We start from the raw sequence: 24,617 nt of genomic DNA, 5'->3' as shown, positions 1-24,617 counted from the left end.
GCTTACTATTAGAGTGAATTGTATCGACAATGAAGTGTGTGGGTTGGAGGGCGATATCTGGATAGTATATGATTGTTTCAGCTGGTTCGGACTAGGTCCGTTGATGATAATTCCTGAAAATGAAGTCCATGACCTATTGCCATAATGAAACTAACCGGAAAATATCTAAGATCTGACCTGCCCTCAACCAAATCAGCTCGCTCAGTCATATGTTCCCAGCATACACGACTGGACTCATAAATATCAACCCTGAAACGATTTGCGTGGACAAGGCCTAGAGTTCAAAAGATGTTGCTGATACTTATGCAATTTTGCAATTTTAGACCTTTCATTTCACCATCGCTTTCCGTGGCTTCTGTGTTAGAGGATGATCTGCGCTCCTTCTCCTAGTCCAAAGAGCCTACAGCATCTTTCCGCCATCCTCGCACTCTTCTTGGTCGAACGCTGAATGTATTTAGACCATTTATGTTGAACATATTCTGTCTTAGCCTTCTGTAATTAATTTATTGACTGGATCTCTCTATCTTTTATTTTACCCAAAGATATTGTATAACTTTTACTTTACTTGAATTAAATAAATAAATAAAAATATTTACAAGCAAAAGTCATAAAAGCAACCCTACCATCTCCATAAATAGTATTAGAAATACTAGATGAAGAAAGATGGTTGGGAAAACTTAATGATGATGGCATCCGTAATCTTTCGCTGAACCACACTTAATGGGATCTAAACTTAAAAGGAAAAACAGTGATCGAAGGATACATGGGAATAAAATTTCTCTCAGCCAAAGCATGATTGACGGTTGGAACGAACTTCCATCTATTGCTGTGGAAGTTTGAATTTGGATAAAGTCAAGGAATTATTAGAGGGAATGGACAGAGCAGGTAGATAAAAGTTTTTTTTTTTAGATCATGTTGTAAAATCTTGTTTCCTTGAATAATTTTGCTAATTCGAAAGAATGTACTTTAGATGTTCTTTTCCTTTCGATTTATAACAAGAAAATTTCCTCGTGGGGATTACCATCACTATTGGTTACCACATGAGTAGCTTCTTACTGTAGGTGTCTACCGTAATGTGGTACAAATCTGGGGAATTTTAAACACCCCTCGGAGGTATGCTATTCACAAGCGAGTGACCTTAATGAAGGACGGAAAGTGAACATGAAAATATGCTTCACCCTAATCAATATCGTCTAGACGTCATGGCTGCTTGACTTTGCAAAATGACTTCCCATTAAGTCTTTAGGCGTACATTTCGCTTTTAATACGTCTTAGGATGAACGCTAAACGTTCGGACACGAAGCCACAATCTGATGAATATCAAAATTTCAAATACTGTATCAAGTTTGTGGAAACACCAACAAGTTCATGACGCACTTAAAAATTGATATTAGAGCAAACATTGAGTTCTGCGTGCTTCTTTCAGTCTCGTGAGAGGATTTACGTTTGCGTTTTCAATCATCCACAAACTAACTAAGCATGCATTGAGGAGCGGTTCATTAACAACGTACGTCGTGCGTATCAGCATGCGCTTGTTTATCCTTTTATTTATTTTAGATGTATTTCTTCGCTACATTTATGTTCCTTATCCTTTTTTTTTAGTTTTTAATGTATATTCGTTACTCTAATATTGTTCTCAACAGTCACTGTTTTGGGACAACAGCTTCGCTGAAAGCACTGAAACCCACAGAGCCACCTGGCTGCTATATTAATTCTCAATATGATCAAAGGATCCAAGAGATGAGGATTATTCTTTTCTTTTCTTCAAGCGATCTGCCCACAACACATATACACAAATATGTATTTTGGACATAATTTGTATGCCTCATGAGTCTGTTACACCAAATACACACTCTGGCCAAACAAATACGAACCTTTATTCATTATAGAAGTATCACGTGGCTGCAACAAAGTTGAAGGAAATGGACAGCTCTCTCCAGTATAGCCCAAACAGTCTCAATAGGATTAAATCAGGCGAATTTGGGGACCAGGGAAGATGGTGAAACTCCATGTCATGTTGTCCAAACCATTCTTTCACGATTCTGACATGATGCACTGTTGCATTTAATGTCTGTTGTTTATTGTGGTGTGCGTACTAAGCTGTTCCCAGCTGTACGAAGGGCCTGCATGTGCTCATTTTAACTTTAAAAACTCGCTAACTTTCTTTCTTTGGTTGTTTACTTTTACTAAAATAAATTCTTTAAATTTGTGTACTGAATACGAAACATATTAGGTGATGGTAACTAAAAACACAACAACGCAGTCGTGAATCTTTAAAGTATACCAAATATATACAGTTAACAGCATTCAAAGAAAAAGGTAATGACAAAAAAAAAAAAAAATGAAATGGTGCTGGCTAGGGAAATAACTGAATTTAAAACAGTTAGTCCCTATCTACCTGGATAGGGACTAGCTGTTTGAAATTCATCTATTCGTCTTCAGTTTGAAAACATTAAACAATGTTTCATTGATTCATCAAATAATGATGAGTCATTAAATACCTGAACACGCGTGAATAAGGTTTTTTCCTTAAAACGAAGACTACCACTTGTCTTTGCAATATTTTCTTTTAATGTTTGAGGAAGAAGGGCGGGGCTTATCTTAATCGTCCAATCGAGACCTCTTCTTTAACAAAATCATATTAAAATAAAAATATAAATGATTTAATCAAAACAACATCGTGTATTTCATTACGAAATTCAGACTTTCCTTTTTTATATCAAGTGCTCAATTCCAGTTGTAATGCAGAATTACTTTCTGCGGAAGAATCATCAAAAGTTAACTGAGAAGGATTATGCAGCGATTACAGCCATAGATAATAAAGTAATACTAATAATTAAATTGTAATTCGTTTTGATAAATTTATTAATCAAGTTTTTAATATTTACAAGATATTAAAAGTGTAAAATGGGTTATAAATTAAGTGACACTGTGTATAATAAAGTGGCTGTGCCGGTGTACAATTAAAATCAGTATCTGGCAACCAGTGATGTCATAGCAAGCACCACCAATGGGTGTAGCGCTTTTTGTTTGTACACTTCTGATTGATATTTAATTGTATTAATTTTATACTTTTATTTAATTAGGACAAAAATGTTAGGAGAAGTTTGTTTATTTATTTTCTCATTTCATAATGGTTATTTTCTTTAAAGAAAAAATAAATCACCTGAAAAGGAATTTCAATCGCGCCATCTGCTGGGTTAAAATAGAACTACATGTGTCTTTGTATCCACAATAATCGACAACACTTGGTATTGTTGAATTACAGGAAGAGGAAGTTATGGTTGAACTACAATTGATTATTGATCTACATGAAGTGGTGTCCATTTTCATTGTGACTAAGTGTACTGACATCACAATGCCAACGTTGTATATATAGAGGGTGCCTAACCAGAGGAGACCATTACATGTTTTCATTCTGAACGTGTAACTTGTTCGATCAGAAGCTCTAATCTTTCCAGATTGAAGTTTGCAGTTCTTAACAAACCTTCACTGTGAAGTGGAGATTTTGAGAAGAAATGCTGACAGAACCTTGGGGTTACGATAGATTCCATTGATGGGTGACAGTCGATCTGGACTTCACGAAAAGAGCAGACGATGCGGAGAATGCCACTAATCCGACAATTACAGCTCAGAACTGTCGTTTTGCTCAGCTGAAGTCGATTGTACTATTGTCCATCAGGAACTGAATGGATGTGAAGGGCAAAAACCTTGCTTGCCTGGTGTTAATCGCGTCCTACAGTATGGGGATTAGAATCTAAAAAGATTGGGATTACCTTTGATTATTTCATATTTAAAATTATAATTTTTATATACATACACATTGCCTAACTAGAGGAGATCATTACATGTTTTCCTTCTGAATGTTTAACTGTTTCGATCAGAAGCTCTAATCGTACAAGACTGAAGGTTGCAGTTCTTAACAAACCTTCACTGTGAAGTGGAGATTTTGAGAAGAAATGCTGACAGAACCTTGGGATTACGATAGATTCTATTGAGGGTAGATGGGCGACAGGCGATCTGGACTTCACGAAAAGAGCAGACGATGCGGAGAATTCCACTAATCCGACAATTACAGTTCACAACTGTCGTTTAGCTCCGCTGAGGTCGATCGTACTATTGTCCATCAGGGACTGAATGGATGTGAGCGGCAAAAACCTTGCTTGCTTGTTAGTATTCAGTATGGGGATTAGAATCTAAAAGAACCGGATTGCCGGTGATAATTTCATATTGAAAAATAATTTTTATGGTTCGAATAAACTCTAGATGTAGATCTGATAATTTCCAATGACTTCTCTATAATCTCGATGAAGAGCCAATTAATTTCAACTTTTTTTTAAACTTTCATTTAGGGGTACTTCATTTAAGGGAAGAGGTACCTTCTCGGAAATGGATACGCCATCGATACAGAAATGATAGAACCGTGGGGTGCACAGAGATTCTATTGATGGGGCGATGGGTAGCAGTCAACCTGCACTTCAGCTAGAAAGCACACGATGCGGAGAATGCCTCCTACTACGACAATTACAGCTTGAATTGTCGCCTAGCTCAGCTGAATTTCAGTTGTACTGTTGTCTATCAGGGGTCGAATGGATTCGAGAACACCAGAAAGCCAAATCTTTCGGCGTTAGAATCCTTCACAATGGGGATTAGAATCTGAATGCATTTCTCTTACCTCATCAGGACACAGATTAGAGATCTTAAACTAAACTAAACTGAATTATAAAATGAGTAGCTGTAGTTTTGCTAGCAATAAAAGACAAATTCTGGCTGTTCAAGTGATTACGTAATTGCTGATTTTTCATTAAATTAATCTTTTTGCAAAATAGGAAGACGTCGATAATCCGAAAGTTCGATTATCTTAACGTAAAGCACGGTCAGATATGAGTTCCTTAACAACCATGAGTTACTTATTCCTTCAGTTATGAACCACGAAATGTCTTGTGGAGACATGTTTTGTAATTCATGACTGAAAGAACTGTGTCTATGTACACTGATGGGAAAGGTGCATTTGGCAAAATGCTGATTGTGTGCCTCTCGGTTTTGATTTTAACTGTAGAAATAAAAACCAAATGACATTTATAAAATATGATTTAATAACATACATAAATATATACAACTTCGTTCACGGCACCAGGCTGCTATATTACAGGGATAATTTCATTGAGCATACGCATTGGGAACATTTCGAAAAGGTGACCAAAAGTCCGAATCCAGCATATTTTGTCTTTGTAGACCTTCTTCCCATAACCTCCCGGTCCTCCTCTTCCTCCAAGCCCTCCTGGAATCCCACGACCACCGGGACAACCTTTTCCACCGGGGTCCCCAGCCCTGCCAGCAGTGCCCTCACTCACCAGTCTCACCTCTCCTTGTCCGATCATGTAGATTTTTCCCCTTTCAGGAAATCCAAACCCTCTGTGATGGATCACATCGAGCTCGCTGCTTTCGTGACCCAGGTCACCGTCACTGATGCTCTGTTCACTCATGAATGACCCAGCATATCTGCTATCTCCTTGTCCCCCATAGCCTACTCCATCAAATCCCTTCCCTCCGAAACCTTGGCCTCCTACTCCACCGAAGCCCATCCCCCCCGTAGGATTTCTTCCCGTATCGACCATATCCTTCTTCGCCACCACCGCCTCCATATCCACCCATACCACCGCTGCCTTCATTAACGCCGAAGCCCCTGTGGCCTCCGTGGATGTAAATGAGAACCTTGAAGATTTTAGTGTTGTGGATGGGGACCGGGACTTTGATGACCTTCGTCTTCGTGATGGGAACCTTGATAATCTTTGTCTTGTACACGGGCACTTTAACGATTTTCGTCTTGTACACGGGCACTTTAACGATTTTCGTCTTGCGAACTGGCACAGGGTAGTGGATGGGAACAGGAACAGGCATATGCGATATGATGTAGTTGGTTTGATCTTCAACCTGCAAAGAGAAGAAAGAATTACTACCTCCTTGCATTCTTAGAATACACTTGTGAAACAGAGATACAATAGTTCCTCATCATGAGAAAAGAGACATTTCTTGTCTTTAGGACCAAACCAACATCCTGTACTATATGTATGCCGGATCTTGGTTGGGTTCTAGATTACATAATCTACATCGGTGTTCAAAAAGTAAATAAATAACAAAATCATAAATATATTTTATTATATTATGAAAATATCCCCAGCAAAAGAGAAAACACAACGCAGTCGTGAACTTTAAACGTTACCAAATATATACAGATAACAACATTCAAAGAAAAAAGTAATGACAAAAAAAAAAAAAAAAAATGGCTGGCTAGGGAAATAACTGAATTTAAAACAGCTAGTCCCTATCTACCCAGATAGGGACTAGCTGTTTGAAATTCATCTATTCATCATCAGTTTAAAAACAAACAACGATCTTTTTGGATGAAAAAACCAAAGTATTCAAATTACTCAATTGTGCTGGACTACATGAATAATAATCAGCACGTACTATCGCAAATGGTACTTCTGAATATAACTGCTCTTCCATCTCATCTGGAATCTCCTCTTGCTTAAAATCTCTCTACCTCATTCTGTCAAATTCAGACAACGTTCCGAAACCAGACAGTCCTAATTACACACTCATCGCACAAAAGTACAAAGACACTGTTAATGTTCCTCAGATCACAACTTTATGATGGTCTTTTCTCGAATACAGCCTCCCTCTCTTCCATGGCCATTCTTCAACCAATTTTTTTTCCTTTTGCCTGATGCTACATAAGCTTGCTTTCTTGCATCACATGCTTCCATTACTACTATTACAGTTGAAATTCTGTATAATATAAATTTCATGATATACGTGTGAAGGGAGGTTCTTCCCGAAAATGGCAGTTGAAGGAATAAATGAGGAAGACAACAGTGTCCATGGAAGTACAGTATCTGTAGAAAAGGCACCCATCAAAAGCAGAATATATGAGAGAGAGACAGATAGAGACTTCTGTTAGAGATGAGTTTCTGTTAGTTAGAAATACCTTAACAGAGCAAAAGAGAAAACCAAGTTTCTTAGATGCAGAGGAAGCAATATTTGTAATTTGCTTATGCCAAGAGAGATTAGAAGTCACGATAATCCCCAAAAGAGATATATCATTTTGCCTAGAAATCGGAGTGTCACCAAAGATAAGCATAGGAGCACAAGAATCCTTTTTGCGAGATATAAGACAAGACTGAGTTTTAGAAGGATTGAAATCAACTAAGTTGTCTTTGCCCCACTGGAGAATTACCTGGGGATCACCATTTAAGGAATTGGTAATGGATATTGGAGAAGTTGAAATGTTTGAGCAGGACAAGGTTTCACCAACTGGAAGGTGGAATGCAATATGATATCGTCAGCAAAATTATGGATAGGATTTCTGGTTAATGGAAGAAGTCATTAATGTACAATTATATTTTAGGGTCACCCAGAATTTCTACCATATACCCATATACGCCGATGAGCCAAAACATTATGACCACCTACCTAATATGATGTTGGTCCTCCACGTGCAATCAAAACACCTCGTACCCGGCAAGGAATAGATGCTACAAAGTTTCTATATGGTACTGGTACCAACACATAACCAGCATATCCTTTAATTGCTGTAAGGTCCATGGTTGAGACGTCAAAGATCGGAGTTGCTGTTACAACACCAACTACAGATGCTCGATGGGATTGATATCTAGGAAATTTGGAGGCCAGGGCAATACCTGGAAGTCTTCCCGATGTTTTACGAACCCGTCTCGAACAGTCTGGGAGGTGTGACATGGGTCTTTATCCTGCTGAAAGACGTCAACGCCAGAGGGGAGGACCGTTGCTATGAAAGGGTGTACCCATTCAGCAATGATGTTTAGGTAAAGTGTATTTAGGGTCAAACGGCTCCAGGGGTTTCCCCCATCTCCACGTAGTTTGCATTGTAAAGTGATGCAGTACGCAGTAAAGGCCAGAGATTTAAAAGTGCATGGATAATGTTTAAGTGTAGTGTTTGTTCCTTTGTCCATTTTGCCGTCAGACCTCTGCTGAGGCCCGACGTTGCTCCTCTTTCGCCCTGTGGAGGCAGACCAGTACTCACTAGTGTCTAAGTTCACTCTGGGAGGTGCTGATACCTAATTTCCTGAGATTTCAGTGGCTAGGACCTTAAAAAATATATATTTGTTATACACGCGCAGTTTTATACCTAGCGCTGTCCCACGCGATTGCGTGGGATAGCGCTAGGTATAAAAGAGACCATGTGGTTGTCGAAAATTTGGACTAAATTTTGATGTGTGGGGTGGTACACTAGGCTGCAGGTATAGAAAGGGTGAGACTGAAGACTGTGCGCAGTAAGTTAGGAAGATGGGGTCAATAGTAGAGATGCCCCAGTGAAAATCAGTGGGGCATGCCCATGCCCCACGAGAGGGAAAAATAGGGGGAGGGGACCGGAGCCCGTCGCTTCCCACCCTCACCGGGTGGGAAGAAAGCAGTGAGCCCAGCAAGGAAGCCGGCTCAGGAGGTCGCCAATATGGTGCAAAGCAACATGTACACTGCAGGTTGCATCGAAAATGGTGAATGTTATTCTTCACGGCTGCCATTTGTGGATGGAGAGTAATCTCTTCACAGTAGCTTGATCAGTTGTTGCCAGGCAGGGTCTAGATTCCGTTGTTGACTGGTTGTGAAGTTGTCGTACACAGTTTTGTGAGGTGGTGATGTCATTTGGTGCCGCTGCCAATTGTGCAAAGCTATCTCTCCGTTGTGATTTGGTAAGGTTGTTTCCAACCGGGTCTATTTTGGCTCTATATCTTATTTATAAATATTCGTACACTGTTTGTGGGTCAATGCTTGCTAGATAGTATTGTCGTCAGTGATTGTCACGCCTAGGTTGGTAGGAAGGCATGTATCTGTGCGTTGTCTGGTCTGTGATTTAGTCAGTTCAGGTTGGCAGTGAGGTGTTTCCCACCTGTGTTTGGGAATGAGGTGTTTTCTTTCAGGAAGCTTAGTATCATCCATCGGGTGGTCTTGCAGGCAGGAGAGTGTTTGGGCTGGTTTTTCACTGCTTATGTTTAGAGACTCTGGGAAGATTCTCCTTCTGCAGAAGAGGTCTTGCGCGTCAGCGCCTTGGTCAGCGCCTTGTAGCTGTGTTCCTCCTCTAGTATCTGGTGCTCCTGGTTGAGTGGCACATATTTTATTTCTGGGATCAAGCAGCAGCGTAGATCCTCATATAATTCGCAGTGGTGCATCAGATGCTTCCACGTTTCTGCCTGTCCACAGTGGCAGAGAGGTATAAGGTATATTCTGTCAGACAGCACCTGGTATTTCTCCCATCTCCGCGTGTGTTTGCCGTATCGAGGACAGTACACTGTCAAGCCAGAGACTTGAAAATGTGTGGGCCATGTCGGGGCAGTGTGATGTGTTGTGCCCATTGTTTGTCTGGCTTATTGGCCGCCAGGCCCCTAGCGGGGGCGGATGTTGTCCATACCTCGCCACGTGCAGGCTAGCCAGGTGTGACCAGTATAACATCAAGTTGCTGTGGCAGGTCCTGCCACCTGGTTTCCTGGGATTTCGGTGGTTAGGACCTAAAAATAAAAATTTTCACGCGTTTGACGTTAATGTTTAATGAGATTGCGGTTAGGAAATCGCTGGTTGGGGTTAAACCAGTGGTTTTCGATCGGGATGCCGCAGCACACTAGAGTGCACCAGTAACATCCTTTGGGTGCTGTGTAATTTGGGTTTAAGTTACTTAAAGCTATTTTTTAAATTTGCCTTTTTATTTCAGTATAAAAAGGTGTACAGTATCTTTTTAATTTTGTGGTGATCTATAATTGATCTTTATTTAGTACCCCTATATAAAGAATAAAATTATTATATAGGTATATATTAAAAGGTCAAAAACCACTGTGTTAGGTATTTCTTTGGCCTAGCGATGCCGTGAAAAAATTACTGGGACACTAAGGGCGCCATGCACCGAGAAAGCTTGGGAACCTCTGGGTTAAACGCTAGAGAGATGTGTTAAAAGGCCCAATAGGTCGGGCAAAATTTTGTTGTTATTAAATTTAGACGTGTGAGGCTAGATGAAAGGTAATAGTGGGAGAGAGGGGAGGCTGCCTACTGGGGGGTAGAAGTAGAAGTAAGGGGTCGATAGAAGAGATGACCCCTGCTAGGCAGTGTGGCATGCCCATGCCACACCAGATGGAAGTTTAGATGGCAGGTAGGTGACGAAGAGTAACCTCCCCCTGGCAGGGATAGGGATTACAAGCAGGCTGAGCTAGGTGTCCAGCCTGGTATGGCTAAGGCAGCGATTAGCTGCTGTCCTGGTCTTTGTTCCAATATTTTGGTTGTCCTTTTCTTGTGGTGCTTAGTCAGTTTGTCACATCCATGTATTTCGTCAAATATGATCGTCCTTTCATTGGGATCAACTTCCTTTTGTGTCATCGCTGGTTTAAGTCAGGTGTGCAGTGCCGGTTGTCGCTAATTCTTGTGGTCAGCTGTGGTTGTTGAGTCAACTGTTGGGTTCAGAGGAAGCTGCTTGTGGTCGCTGTTTCTCTAGGTGTTTCGAGATCACTTTCCTAGTTGGGGTTTGGTGGTTTTGGTTAAATTTTGTCGCTTGGCATATACGGCCTGGGCAAAGTCTGAGAAGGCTCTGTAAAGTCTCGGCACTCGCCAGAAGGTGGTGTTCATTATTTTTCGGGATGAATTGAATCTTGGTGATTAATACTAATCTGAGGTCCTCGTAGTGTTGGCATTCGTGCACCATCTAGTCCCAGGTCTCTGCGGACACGCAGGCACACAGGGGTTGTCTAATAGTCGGAAGGTGGCCAGTTTGCTTCTGATGGCGCCATGTCCTGTCATCAGATTGTCCATAGATGGGTAACATAAGCCAATAGTATATCACTGGTGGTTTTACAATAACGGAAAACATATTGGCGATCATTGATCAGGTGAAAAGTTTCTATAAATATTAGGAGTTGTCGGTTAATGGATTTCTCCATTACTTTAGAAAGAGTAGAAATAATTGCAACCGCACGATAATTGGATGGAAAGGATTTGTCATCCTTTTTCAGAACTGGCTAGATATGAACAAATTTTCAAGCAGAAGGAAAAAACACCAGTTGATAAAAAAAAATTGTGAAAGGGCGACAGAACGGGAGTTAGGTAAGGAGCACAGGTTGTCAGAACAAGTGGATAAATACTATTGGCACTTGATACTTTCTTGACAACGATTGTTCAGAATGAATGCTTCTGACATCCTTTTGATGGAAAACCACAGGAATCAATGAATGGAGTGTACTGGGAATGGTAGGAGGTGGTTAACCAAAATCATAAATAAAATAATTAGAAGATAAGTGGGATGCTAGCAGATCAGCTTTATCTTTAACTGAGCGATCATTTTGATGGTGAGAGTGGATATGGTCAAATGTTGCGCCCAAGGTTTTAGAAAGAGTCCAGAATGCTCCAGCATCATTGGGACAAGAAGAAAGTTTCCTACTCTTAGCTGTTCCAAATATAGTTTGAATTGAATAATAACTGTTTTGCAATTATTGCGGACTTGGAGATTTGGAGATTTGGAGATTTGGATACAAGACAGTTGCGGCATACAACATTCTTATCCCCTTAGCATTGGAAAAGCGAGATTTAGATAAAGGACGAGATTTTAAGTTGGAATTGAACGAACGATTTCATACTTTCAAAAATAATTACTCTGACACGATATGAGCAAACATTGAGACACCAGAAGATCTAAAACAGTAAAGAACCAACGAAAAGAAGAATAGAAAATTCGCAGATCATTGCATTTTGCATTCTTTTAATTCTAAACAACCGAGATTGAGAATGGCCACTAAAAAAAGTCCCCATTGGAGAAGAAATCATCACTAAATTGTGATCTGAAGTCCCCAGAAGAACTCGCCAATAGAATTTACCTCACTATTACGAAAGTTATATTGGAAGAAATCAAGTTTCAAAGAAAGGACTTCAAAGAGATTCGTGGAGTTTGAAAGAACGACACAGGCTTTCAGACGAATTTGACAGAACAGGCTAAAGAGATTTTAAGCCATGAAAGATTGACAATAGAGGATGCCAAATTATTTAGTCTCATAAAAAATATCAGCCGGGACAATTATAGCAAATGGGGTGATCTGGATAATTTCTGGTTTTCTTTAATTGGTGTAACTACTTTTTAAATTCTAATTTAGAGGTTAGAATTGAGCCAAATGTGAAATTTTCCATTCAGGGCAAACAGGCAGGTAGGAAGGTACACGATGCTTTGTCTATGTACTTTCTGGTCACAGCGAATAGCTGTGGAGTACTCAACAAAAGCCATGCTTAAACCGGGATGGGGAAGGACAGAGGAAGCATTATTTTGGTGGCACTGCTGTCATATTAAAGTACTCTGAACAATATATAATTTGGCAGAAACCGAAGGGGGAAATTTACCCAAACCGTAACAATATTACATAATGCATTTATACTATTTTTTCTGCCACTCTGTGAAAAGGGAAACAAAGCAGATAGTTCATTGAGATTTACTTTTTTCATAGTCTGTTGAATAACTGTGTCACTTCATCGATCAAGGGCGCTTCCATAGTTTTCCAAGCGTATTCTCTTTTCTAGTGTTAGAGATTATTTCTAAAAGCAATCCATCAAATTTGCGCAATATCGATTGTTTATAGAATGAATTCAGGTTATTCGAATTACATCGAAGACAAAATGCCCTCGAATTGTTAGAAGCTCAGATTTGCTAGAGACCAACTACCTCTTAATAGGGAGTTGGATTTGTTTTCATTTTGCTCTCTTCCTTTACAATCAGGTTACCCATTTAGCAACAGTTGAACAAATACGAAATCGTTAAATTGCCAAATAACCAATTGGTGATTATATTAAGCAATAACTATTCGACAAAAATATCATAAAGTCAAAATTTTTCAAGGAACCATTTTGACTTTAGTATATTTTGGAGCATATTTTGGATTCGTTTGGAGCACGCGCGTTCAACCAGTTTGTGTATTGTAAACTGTAGACCGTAGAGGCCTTTTTGTGCATTCGTTTAAATCAAAATAAACATTAAAATTCATAGATATGCTGTGGCTAATGCATAAAAAGAATCATTTCTATACACTGTGAAGTTCATAAAGTGCTATTCGGTGTTTGCACTCAGCTAAAGCAACAAGTCTTCTCTATTTGTAAATGTCATTTATTGGAAATGCAAGACTAGGCAACTCGTTGTGAACGATTTCGCATAATCAGATGTCATAGTAATGATGCCAGAAATTTTACAAGCAGTAAGACGTACACTACGAATTATGCAATAGTCTATATTCTCCCAAGACAACAGACTTGCTTTGTTACGAGGGCTCTAGTGTTGCACTAGTTTCAAAAAATACCTTTTTCTATATCACAGCATTGAAAACTTGTTTCGGATACCACATGGCTGGTCACATCGAACAAATTCTTTGATTTGTTTGCGTGTTGTTATTATCTCTAGTCCATCTGTTATCTAATGAGTGACCAGTTAATGCTGAAACAGGGGGCCATAATAGTCTCGTCTTTTAAACAAATGGTCAATTAACCTTTTGAAGAGGTCATCTATAATTTACCCGTTAATACAAAGTAGAACAGATATATTATCATATGCCGATGTCTTGAAGCTCTTAACAAAAATATAATCGGCCCACAAAGAAATAGAGACACTACAACAACCATCAACGAGAACCGTCATATACCTCCCGAGATTTAACTTGCAAATTAACCCTGAAAAATCCACCATCGTGGTCTTCTCACTGAAACGCACACCAACAATAATTCCGCCGGCGATTGAACGAGTTTTGATCTCCAGCTTCGAAAAGCAAACAGATCTGGGTGTAATCTTTGACCAAAAACTAAAATTCCATCTTCATATAAAAGAGCTCTGTACCAAATTCAATAGGAAATGGTGGGTGGCCAAGCAGCAATTGGTACATATTCAGAACAGTAATATGATTAGAATGTATATCAGGACGATGATTTTCGAAGGCATACTGTATGGAATAGAGTTGTGGGGCTCGACTGCAAACACCACAATAGAATCATTAAAGGCCGCAGAATACTGGCTCCTGAATTGGGCGATCTGGAAGTGTCGTCTCCCACCACATCAGCACACAACACGGATGGGCAAAGCACTCAATTTAACTGGTTTTCGGCCTTAATACATGAAAGAAGACTAATCTGCACCATCAAAATCATCTGTGAGAGAAATTTAGCGCCCAACATTTGGGACACCGTGTGTTGGCAGATCCCTCAACCAGCCCTCCTCTCCACTCCCAAGCTTATTACTCTCTCTTCGAGGATATATCTTAAAGATCATTTCCTTTCTTATCATAAACTCGATCTAATTCAACTCCTGGATGCCGACATGTGTAAAATGGTAGAAGACAAGAAGTATAGACGTCTAATCTTAGATCTGCACGTTGTTTGCACAGCCATCAACTGATCTGAGATCGTTGCGGCTTGACAACAGTCTCACGGAAAACACAACTGAAGAAAACTATCTTGTGTTATTCTAATTTATTTTATTATTATTATTTTATTCATTTTTTTAAGTTAATATAATCTGCTTGATGTTATTAACATATAATTGTTCTTTACTTTACTGATATTTAAGCTTTGTACTTCCTCTGTATTATATTTCCGGCGAGATGGTGTCTCTGCCGCTGCTTGTTAACCTCTGGCTTTGTGCCGTGAAGGGTTTGTAAAGTTAGCGTACCTGCGTGTACCTATGAACCTTACAATAAATATCGTATTTATTTATTTATCTTTTTGAAAGTAGTGCAATACAATGACAGTAACGGCAGTGTGCTACTGCAGCAGGATCTAGAAAAGTCGGGCAGATGGGCTGAGAAGTGGCAACCGAAGTTTAACCTTGACAAATGCAAAGCATTGCATATGGCTAGCAATAACCGAAGAGAAACGTACCAACTGTGTGGTACGACACTCAGTGAGGTGGAGAATGAAAAAGACTTGGGGGTAATTGTGCTGTCAGATATGAAGTTATCTGAGCAGTGCAGATGGCCTGCCAGAGCAGGTCATGGGGTTTTGTCAATGATATATAAGAATTTGCTAGTAAGGAAAGGAAGGTGATTATCCCTTTGTATAAGGCAATGGTCAGGCCACGCCTTGAGTACTGGGTACAGGTCTGGAGGCCTAATTTTAGGAAGGATGTAGAGTTGCTTGAGCGAGTACAAAGAAGGGCAACAAAATTGGTGAAGGGAACAAAAGGGTCCTGTTATTAAGAGATGCTTAAGTTCTGAAAATTGCAGTTTCTGCAGACACCTGCAGTTTCTGCAGGTGTCTAATCTGCGTGGTGATCTGATTGAGGTCTATAAGTCCATGAATGGGTTGAGCACGTTGAATTCTGATGGGATTCTTCCGATTGCTCAGATTACGAACCTAAGGAGACATAAATTCAAATTGAGAAAAGACAGTTATAGAATAGATGTGCGGTAATTTTTCTTTAGCCAGAAGGTAGTTTCATTTCTGGCTGTGCCGGTGTACAATTAAAATCAGTATCTGGCAACCAGTGATGTCATAGCAAACACCACAAATGAGTGTAGCGCTTTTTGTTTGTACACTTCTGATTGATATTTAATTTTATTAATTTTATACATTTATTTAATTAAGACAAATGTTAGGAGAAGTTTGTTTATTTATTTTCTCATTTTATAATGGTTATTTAAAAAAAAAAAAAAAAGAAAAGAAAAATGAAATCACCTTGGAAGGGATTTCAATTGCGCCATCTGCTGGGTTAAAAGAGAACTACATGTGTCTTTGTATCCATAATAATCGACAACACTTGGTATTGTTGAATTACAGGAAGAGGAAGTTATGGTTGAACTACAATTGATTATTGATCTACATGAAGTGGTGTCCATTTTCATTGTGACTAAGTGTACTGACATCACAATGCCAACGTTGTATATATAGAGGGTGCCTAACCAGAGGAGACCATTACATGTTTTCATTCTGAACGTGTAACTTGTTCGATCAGAAGCTCTAATCCTACCAGATTGCAGTTTGCAGTTCTTAACAAACCTTCACTGATAAGTGGAGATTTTGAGAAGAAATGTTGAGAGAACCTTGAGGTTACGATAGATTCTATTGATGGGCGACAGTCGATCTGGACTTCACGAAAAGAGCAGACGATGCGGAGAATGCCACTAATCCGACAATTACAGCTCAGAACTGTCGTTTTGCTCAGTTGAGGTCCATCGTACTATTGTCCATCGGGAACTGAATGGATGTGTACGGTAAAACATCGTTTCCCTGGTGTTAATCGCGTCCTTCAGTATGGGGATTAGAATCTCAAAAGATTGGCATTACCTGTGATCATTTCACAGTTAAAAAAGTAATTTTTATATATATACAGGTTGCCTAACCAGAGGAGGTCATTACATGTTTTCCTTCTGAATATTAAACTGGTTTGATCAGAAGCTCTAATCGTACAAGACTGAAGGTTGCAGTTCTTAACAAACCTTCACTGTGAAGTGGAGATTTTGAGAAGAAATGCTGACAGAACCTTGGGATTACGATAGATTCTATTGAGGGTAGATGGGCGACAGTCGACCTGGACTTCACGAAAAGAGCAAACGATGCGGAGAATACCACTAATCCGACAATTACAGTTCACAACTGTCGTTTTGCTCAGCTGAGGTCGATCGTACCATTGTCCATCGGGGACTGAATGGATGTTACCGGCAAAAACCTCGCTTGCCTGTTAGTATTCAGTATGGGGATTAGAATCTAAAAAGATCCGGATTGCCGGTGATAATTTCATATTGAAAAACATAATTTTACAGTTCGAATAAATTCTAGATGGAGATCTGATAATTTCCATTGACTTCTTTATAATCTCGCTGAAGGGCCAATTAATTTCTTTCTTTTTTTTTTTTTAACTTTCATTTAGGGGTACTCCATTTCCGATAAGAGTTACCTTCTCGTAAATGGATACGCCATCGATACAGAAATGATAGAACCGTGGGGTTCACAGAGATTCTATTGATGGGGCGATGGGTAGCAGTGAACCTGGACTTCAGCAAGAAAGCAGACGATGCGGAAAATGCCTCCTACTCCGACAATTACAGCTCAAACTGTCGCCTAGCTCAGCTGAATTTCAGTCGTACTGTTGTCTATCAGGGGTCGAATGGATTCGAGAACACCAGAAAGTCATATCTTTCGGCGTTAGAATCATTCACTATGGGGATTAGAATCTAATGCATTTCTGTTACCTCATCAGGACACAGATTAGAGATCTTAAACTAAATTAAACTGAATTTTAAAATTAGTAGCTGTAGTTTTGCTAGCAATAAAAGACAAATTCTGGCTGCTCAAGTGATTACGTGACTGCTGATTTTTTATTAAATTAAGCTTTCTGCAAAATAGGAAGACGTCGATTATCCGAACTTCGATCATCCGAAAATTCGATTATCTTAACGTAAAGCACGGTCAGATATGAGTTGCTAAACCATCATGAGTTACTTATTCCTTCAGTTATGAACTCCAGAATTCATTACTGAAAGAACTGTGTTTTGTAATTCATGACTGCAAGTGTAAGAACTATTCTTACATATATATTAGGAATTTATAATTTTCCATATTTTGAAAAACATCTAATGTTTTTAACAGACAAGCACTCAGCAGATTTGCTTGCGCTGTGTGTAGTTTTCAAAAGGGAGGGTGCAGGGGACAAAAGAACGCCCACACTCCTAATGGAAAATGGAAAAATTGGGGGAATGGGCTTCGGTGGAGTAGGAGGCCAAGGTTTCGCAGGGATAGAGATTTGTAAAGATAATAAATCCTAGAGCTTGAAACAAAACTGCCGTTCCCATAATTGGCGAGCCAGTCATTGTTATTTGTATAAATTATCATTCACCCCCCCTCCCCCCACAAAAGAACTGTGTCTATGTACACTGATGGGAAAGGAGTATTTGGCAAAATATTGATTGTGTGCTTTTTTCATTTTGGAGTTTAGCTGTAGAAATAAAAACCAAATGACATTTACAAAATATAATTTAATGACATACATAAATATATACAACTTCGTCCATGGCACCAGGCTGCTATATTACAGGGATAATCTCATTGAGCATACGCACTGGGGAACATTTCGAAAAGGTTTCCAAAAAATCTGAATCCAGCATTACGTCTTTGTAGACCTTCATCCTATAACCTCCCAGTTCTCCTCTTCCTCCAAGCCCTCCTGGACTCCCACGACCACCTGGACTACCTTTTCTGCCGGGTTCCCCAGCCCTCACTCACCAGTCTCACCGCTCCTTGTCGATCGTATAGATTTTTCCGCTTTCAGCAAATCCAAACCATCTGTGATGGATCACATCGAGTTCGCTGCTTTTGTGACTCAGGTCACCGTCGCTTACGTCTGTTCACTCATGGATGACCCAGCATATCCGCCATCTCCTTTTCCCCCATAGCCTACTCCACCAAATCCCTTCCCTCCGAAACCTTGGCTTCCTACTCCACCGAAGCCCATTCCCCGTAGGACTTCTTCCCGTATCCACCATGTCCTCCTTAGCCAACAGCTCCGCTATATCCACCCACACCACCGCTGCCTCCGTAACCGCCGAAGCCCCATACTAATATTTGTCTAGAAAAGTTTCTAGAAATATTAGGAGTTGTCGGTTAATGGATTTCTCCATTACTTTAGAAAGAGTAGAAGTAATTGCAACCGGACAATAATTGGATGGGAAGGATTCGTCACCCTTTTTCGAAACTGGATGGATATGAACAAATTTTCAAGCAGAAGGAAAAAAAAAACAGATGATAAAAAAAATTGTGAAAAGGCAAAACAGAAAACAAAAAAAAAATGTTATGTTTATACTCCGGGACGACCAAACGATCAGGGGAGTTTACAAGATAGATAGAATACAAGAAACAGCATCGTATTCAGCAGTCACGGGCTTGAACCTCGGTCACTCAAGGCACGTGTACTTATGCACTCGCGTGCCTGGTTTTGAGAACAATTGGAGAAATGCTATTGGCACTTGGTGCTCACTTGGCAACGATTGTTCAGAATGAATGCTTCTGACATTCTTTTGATGGAAAACCACAGGAATCAATGAATGGTAGGAGGTGGTTAACCAAAATCATAAATAAAAGAGTTAGAAGAAAAGTGGGATGCTAGCAGATCAGCTTTATCTTTAACTGAGTGATTATTTTGATGGTGAGAGTAGAGACGGGCAAATGTTGCGCCAAAGGTTTTAGAAAGAGTCCAGAATGCTCCAGCATCATTTGGACAGGAAGAAAGTTTCCTTACTCTTAGCTGTTCAACATATATAGTTTGGATTGAATAATAACTGTTTTGCAATTATTGCGGACTTTGGTGTAGGCAGAAAATGAATTGGAGATTTGGATACAAGACAATTGCGGCATGCAACATTCCCTTAGCACATTCATTGGAAAAGCGAGGTTTAGATAAAGCACCAGATTTTAAGTTAGACGTGAAGGAACGATTTCATAGTTTCAAAAATAATTACTCTGACACGTTCTGAGCAAACTTTGAGACACCAGAAGATCTAAAAAAAGTAATGGAACCAACGAAAAGAAGAATAGAAATTTCGCAGATCGTCCCGTTTTGCAGTCTTGTAATTCTAAAAAACCGAGATTGAGAATGGCCATTACAAAAAGTCCCCAATGGAGAAGAAATCATCACTAAATTATGTTCTGAATTCCCCAGAAGAACTCGCCAATAGAATTTACCTCACTATTACGAAAGTGATTTTGGAAGAAATCAAGTTTCAAAGAGATTAGTGGAGTTTGAAAGAACGACACAGGCTTTCAGATGAATTTGACAGAACAGGCTAAAGAGATTTTAAGCCATGGAAGATTGAAAATAGAGGATGCCAAATTATTTAGTCTCTGATAGGAAATATCAGCCGGGACAATTATAGCAAATGTGGTGGTGTGGATAATTTCTGGTTTTCTTTAATTGGTGTGACTACTTTTTAAAATCTAATTTAGAGGTTAGAATTGAGCCAAATGTGAAATTTTCCATTCAGGGCAAACAGGCAGGTAGGAAGGTACATGATGCTTTGTCTATATACTTTCTGGTCACAACGAATAGCTGTGGAGTACTCAAAAAAAGCCATGCTTAAACCGGGATGGGGAGGAACATAGGAAACATTATTTCGGTGGCACTGCTGTCACATTAAAGTACTCTGAACAATATCTAATTTTACAGAAAACGAAGGGGAAATTTACCCAGTCCGTAACAGTATTACATGATGCATTTATTCTGTTTTTTCTGCAACTCTGTGAAAAGGTAAACAAAGCAGATACTTCATTGAGATTTACTTTTTTCATAGTCTGTTGAATAACTGTGTCACTTCATCGATCAAGGGCGCTTCCATAGTTTTCCAAGCGTATTCTCTTTTCTAGTGTTAGAGATTATTTCTAAAAGCAGTCCATCAAATTTGCGCAATATCAATTGTTTATAGAATGAATTCAGGTTATTCGAATGGCATCGAAGACAAAATGCCCTCGAATTGTCAGAAGCTCAGATTTTCGAGGGACCAACTACCTCTTCATAGGGAGCTGGATATGTTTTCATTTTGCTCTCTTCCTTTAAAATCAGGTTACCGTTTAGCTATAGTTGAACAAATACGAAATCGTTAAATTGCCAAATAACCAAATGGTGATTATATAAAGCAATAACTATTCAACAAAAATATACTAAAGTCAAAATTTTTCAAGGAACCATTTTGACTTTAGTATATTTTGGAGCATATTTTGGATTCGTTTGGAGCATGCGCGTTCAACCAGTTTGTGTACTGTAGACCGTAGAGGCCTTATTGTACATTCGTTTAAATAAAAATAAACATTAAAATAGATCGATATGCTCTGGCCAATACATAAAAAGCATCATTTCTAAACACTGTGAAGTTCATAAAATGCTATTCGGTGTTGGTACTCAGCTAAAGCAACAAGTCTTCTCTATTTGTAAATGTCATTTATTGGAACTGCAAGACTAGGCAACTCGTTGTGAAGGATTTCCCATAATCAGATGTCATAGTAATGATGCCAGAAATTTTACAAGCAGTAAGACTTACACTCTGAATTATGCAATAGTCTTTATTCTTCCGAGACAACAGACTTGCTTTGTTACGAGGGCTCTAGTGTTGCACTAGTTTCAAAAAATACCTTTTTCTATATCACAGCATTGAAAACTTGTTTCGGATACCACATGGCTGGTCACATCGAACAAATTCTTTGATTTGTTTGCGTGTTGTCACTATCTCTAGTCCATCTGCTATCTAATGAGGGACCAGTTAATGCTGAAACAGGAGGCCATAATAGTCTCGTCTTTTAAACAAATGGTCAATTAACCTTTTGAAGAGGTCATCTATAATTTACCCGTTAATACACAACAGAACAGGTATATTCTCATATACCGAAGGCCTGAAGCTCTTAACCAAAATAAAATCGGCCGACGAAGAAATAGAGACACTACAATAACCATCAACGAGAACCATCATATACCTCTCGACATTTAACTTGCAAATTAACCCTGAAAATTCCGTTATCCTGGTCTTCTCACTGAAACTAACACCAAAAATAATTCAGCCGGCGATTGAAGGAGTTTTGATCCCCAGCTTCGAAAAGCAAACAGATCTGGGTGTAATCTTTGACCAAAAATTAAAATTCCATCTTCATATAGAAGAGCTCCGTGCCAAATTCAATAGGAAATGGTGGATGGCCATGCAGCAATTGGTACATATTCAGAACAGTAATCTGATTAAAATGTATATCAGGACGATGATTTTCGAAGGCATACTGTATGGAGTAGAGTTGTGGGCGATCTGGAAGTGTCGTCTCCCAGGATATCAGCACACAACACCGATGGCCAAAGCACTCAATTTAACTGGATTTTCACGCTTAATACATGAAAGAAGATTAATCTGCACCCTCAAAATGATCGCTGGGAGAATCTCAGCGCCCAACATTTGTGATACTGTGTGTTGGCAAATCCCCCAGCCAGCTATCCTCTCCACTCCCAAGCTTACTCTCTCTTCAAGGAAGTATCTTAAAGATAATTTCCTTTCCTATCAGAAGCTCGATCTATTTCAACTCCTGGATACCGACATGTGAAAAATGGTAGAAGACAAGATGTATGGACCTCTAAACCTAGATACGCACTTTGTTTGCACAGCCATCAACTGATCTGAGATCATTCCGGCTCGACAACATTCACACGGAAAATCCAACCGAAGAAAATTATTTTGTGTTATTCTAATTTATTTTATTATTATTATTTTATATTATTTCTGGAACAAACTTCCATCTGCCGTTGTGGAAGTTGAAAGCTTAAATAAATTCAAGGAGGAACTGGACAAACGTTTAGAGGGAATGAATGTGCGAAATTGTTTTTTTTTTTTTTTGGCTGATGCTACATAAGTTTATATGTTTGCTTGCTTTCCTGCATCACATGCCTCCGTTATTATTACTATTACCAGGACAACTCTTTGTAAAGGAGACTGTTCTTCTTCTGCTGTGAGAATTAAGACCATTGTATTATCCCTCTAATATAAACATGCTGGCTGCAAATGTGCATATATACAAAAAGCACCTTAAAAGACAAGACAGTTTCTGGAAGCATCTTATAAAGAAAGTAATGTGAATCCTTTATTGCAGAATGTCGAATGGTAAAGTGCCGAATTTTAGATTTTACTACGTATTATTAAGTTGCCTTACGAGTCCACATAGTTCCAATAATGGCCATGCTAAGGCGCTGCTATCGCGACCAACAATAAAGCTGCTAATTCTGTATTTAAAAAAGCATATACAGCAGATTCGTTTAATAACATTTAAACTTTTAGCTGTACCGTCTCTGTATTTAAATTTTAAAAAGAATAATTAAAAATTGTATATTTTATTATGTTTAAAAACATGAACACACCTGAATAGGCTTTTTCCTTTCAACGAAGCGCTACCACTTGTCTTTGCCATATTTTCTTTTACTGTTTGAGGAAGAAGGGCGGGGCTTATCTCAATGGTCCAATCGAGACCTCTTCTTTAACAAAATCATTTTAAAATAAAAATATAAATGATTTAATCGATTAAGCCTTTCTTCAGTACAACATGGTGTATTTCATTACAAAATTCAGACTTTCCTTTTTTATATCAAGTGCTCAATTCCAGTCGTAATGCAGAACTACTTTCTGCGGAAGAATCATCAAAAGTAAACAAAAGGATTATACAGCAATTACACCCTTAGATAACAAAGTAATATTAATTATAAAATTTTAATTCGTTTTCTTTAGATTTATTAATCAAGTTTTTAATATTTTCAAGATATTAAAAGTGTAAAATGGGTTATAAATTAAGTGACACTGTATATAGTAAAGTGGCTGTGCCAGTGTACAATTAAAATCAGTATCTGGCAACCAGTGATGTCATAGCAAGCACCACCAATGGGTGTAGTGCTTTTTGTTTGTACACTTCTGATTGATATTTAATTGTATTAATTTTATGCATTTATTTAAATAGGACAGAAATGTTAGGGGAAATTTTTTTTCTCATTTTATAATGGTTATTTTCTTAAAAAAAAAAAAAAGAAAAAGGAAATCACCTTGGAAGGGATTTCAATTGCGCCATCTGCTGGGTTAAAAGAGAACTACATGTGTCTTTGTATCCATAATAATCGACAACACTTGGTATTGTTGAATTACAGGAAGAGGAAGTTATGGTTGAACTACAATTGATTATTGATCTACATGAAGTGGTGTCCATTTTCATTGTGACTAAGTGTGCTGACATCACAATGCCAACGTTGTATATATAGAGGGTGCTTAACCAGAGGAGACCATTACATGTTTTCATTCTGAACGTGTAACTTGTTCGATCACAAGCTCTAATCCTACCAGATTGAAGTTTGCAGTTCTTAACAAACCTTCACTCTGAAGTGGAGATGTTGAGAAGAAATGCTGACAGAACCTTGAGGTTACGATAGATTCCATTGATGGGCGACAGTCGATCTGGACTTCACGAAAAGAGCAGACGATGCGGAGAATGCCACTAATCCGACAATTACAGCTCAGAACTGTCGTTTTGCTCAGCTGAGGTCCATCGTACTGTTGTCCATCGGGGACTGAATGGATGTGTACGGTAAAACATCGTTTGCCTGGTGTTAATCCCGTCCTTCAGTATGGAGATTAGAATCTCAAAAGATTGGGATTACCTGTGATCATTTCATAGTTAAAAAAGTAATTTTTATATATATATACAGCTTGCCTAACCAGAGGAGATCATGTTTTTCTTCTGAATGTTTAACTGGTTCGATCAGAAGCTCTAATCGTACAAGACTGAAGGTTGCAGTTCTTAACAAACCTTCACTGTGAAGTGGAGATTTTGGGAAGAAATGCTGACAGAACCTTGGGATGACGATAGATTCTATTGAGGGTAGATGGGCGATAGTCGACCTAGACTTCACGAAAAGAGCAAACGATGCGGAGAATACCACTAATCCGACAATTACAGTTCACAAATGTCGTTTTGCTCAGCTGAGGTCGATCGTACTATTGTCCATCGGGGACTGAATGGATGTTACCGGCAAAAACCTCGCTTGCCTGTTAGTATTCAGTATGGGGATTAGAATCTAAAAAGATCCG

General features: G+C 39.0%; 1 protein-coding gene across 1 annotated transcript in view; it reads right to left on the bottom strand.

Moving 5' to 3' along the window:
- LOC150076973 (uncharacterized) overlaps positions 1-22,972 on the bottom strand; it is a 38,342-nt gene extending 15,370 nt beyond the window's left edge. The window contains exon 1 of the mRNA XM_090385745.1: positions 22,907-22,972. The gene's annotated coding sequence lies outside the window, so the exon portion shown is untranslated. The remainder of the gene's footprint in view (positions 1-22,906) is intronic.
- Between the last annotated feature and the right edge of the window lie 1,645 nt (positions 22,973-24,617).

The sequence above is a fragment of the Mastigoproctus giganteus genome, chromosome 12, assembly GCF_048544385.1.
Source record: "Mastigoproctus giganteus isolate SK-2022 chromosome 12, ASM4854438v1, whole genome shotgun sequence".
In the NCBI taxonomy this organism is placed as follows: domain Eukaryota; kingdom Metazoa; phylum Arthropoda; class Arachnida; order Uropygi; family Thelyphonidae; genus Mastigoproctus; species Mastigoproctus giganteus.
The sequence above is the reverse complement of the archived record's forward strand: the minus strand, read 5'-3'. Positions and strand labels throughout refer to the sequence as shown.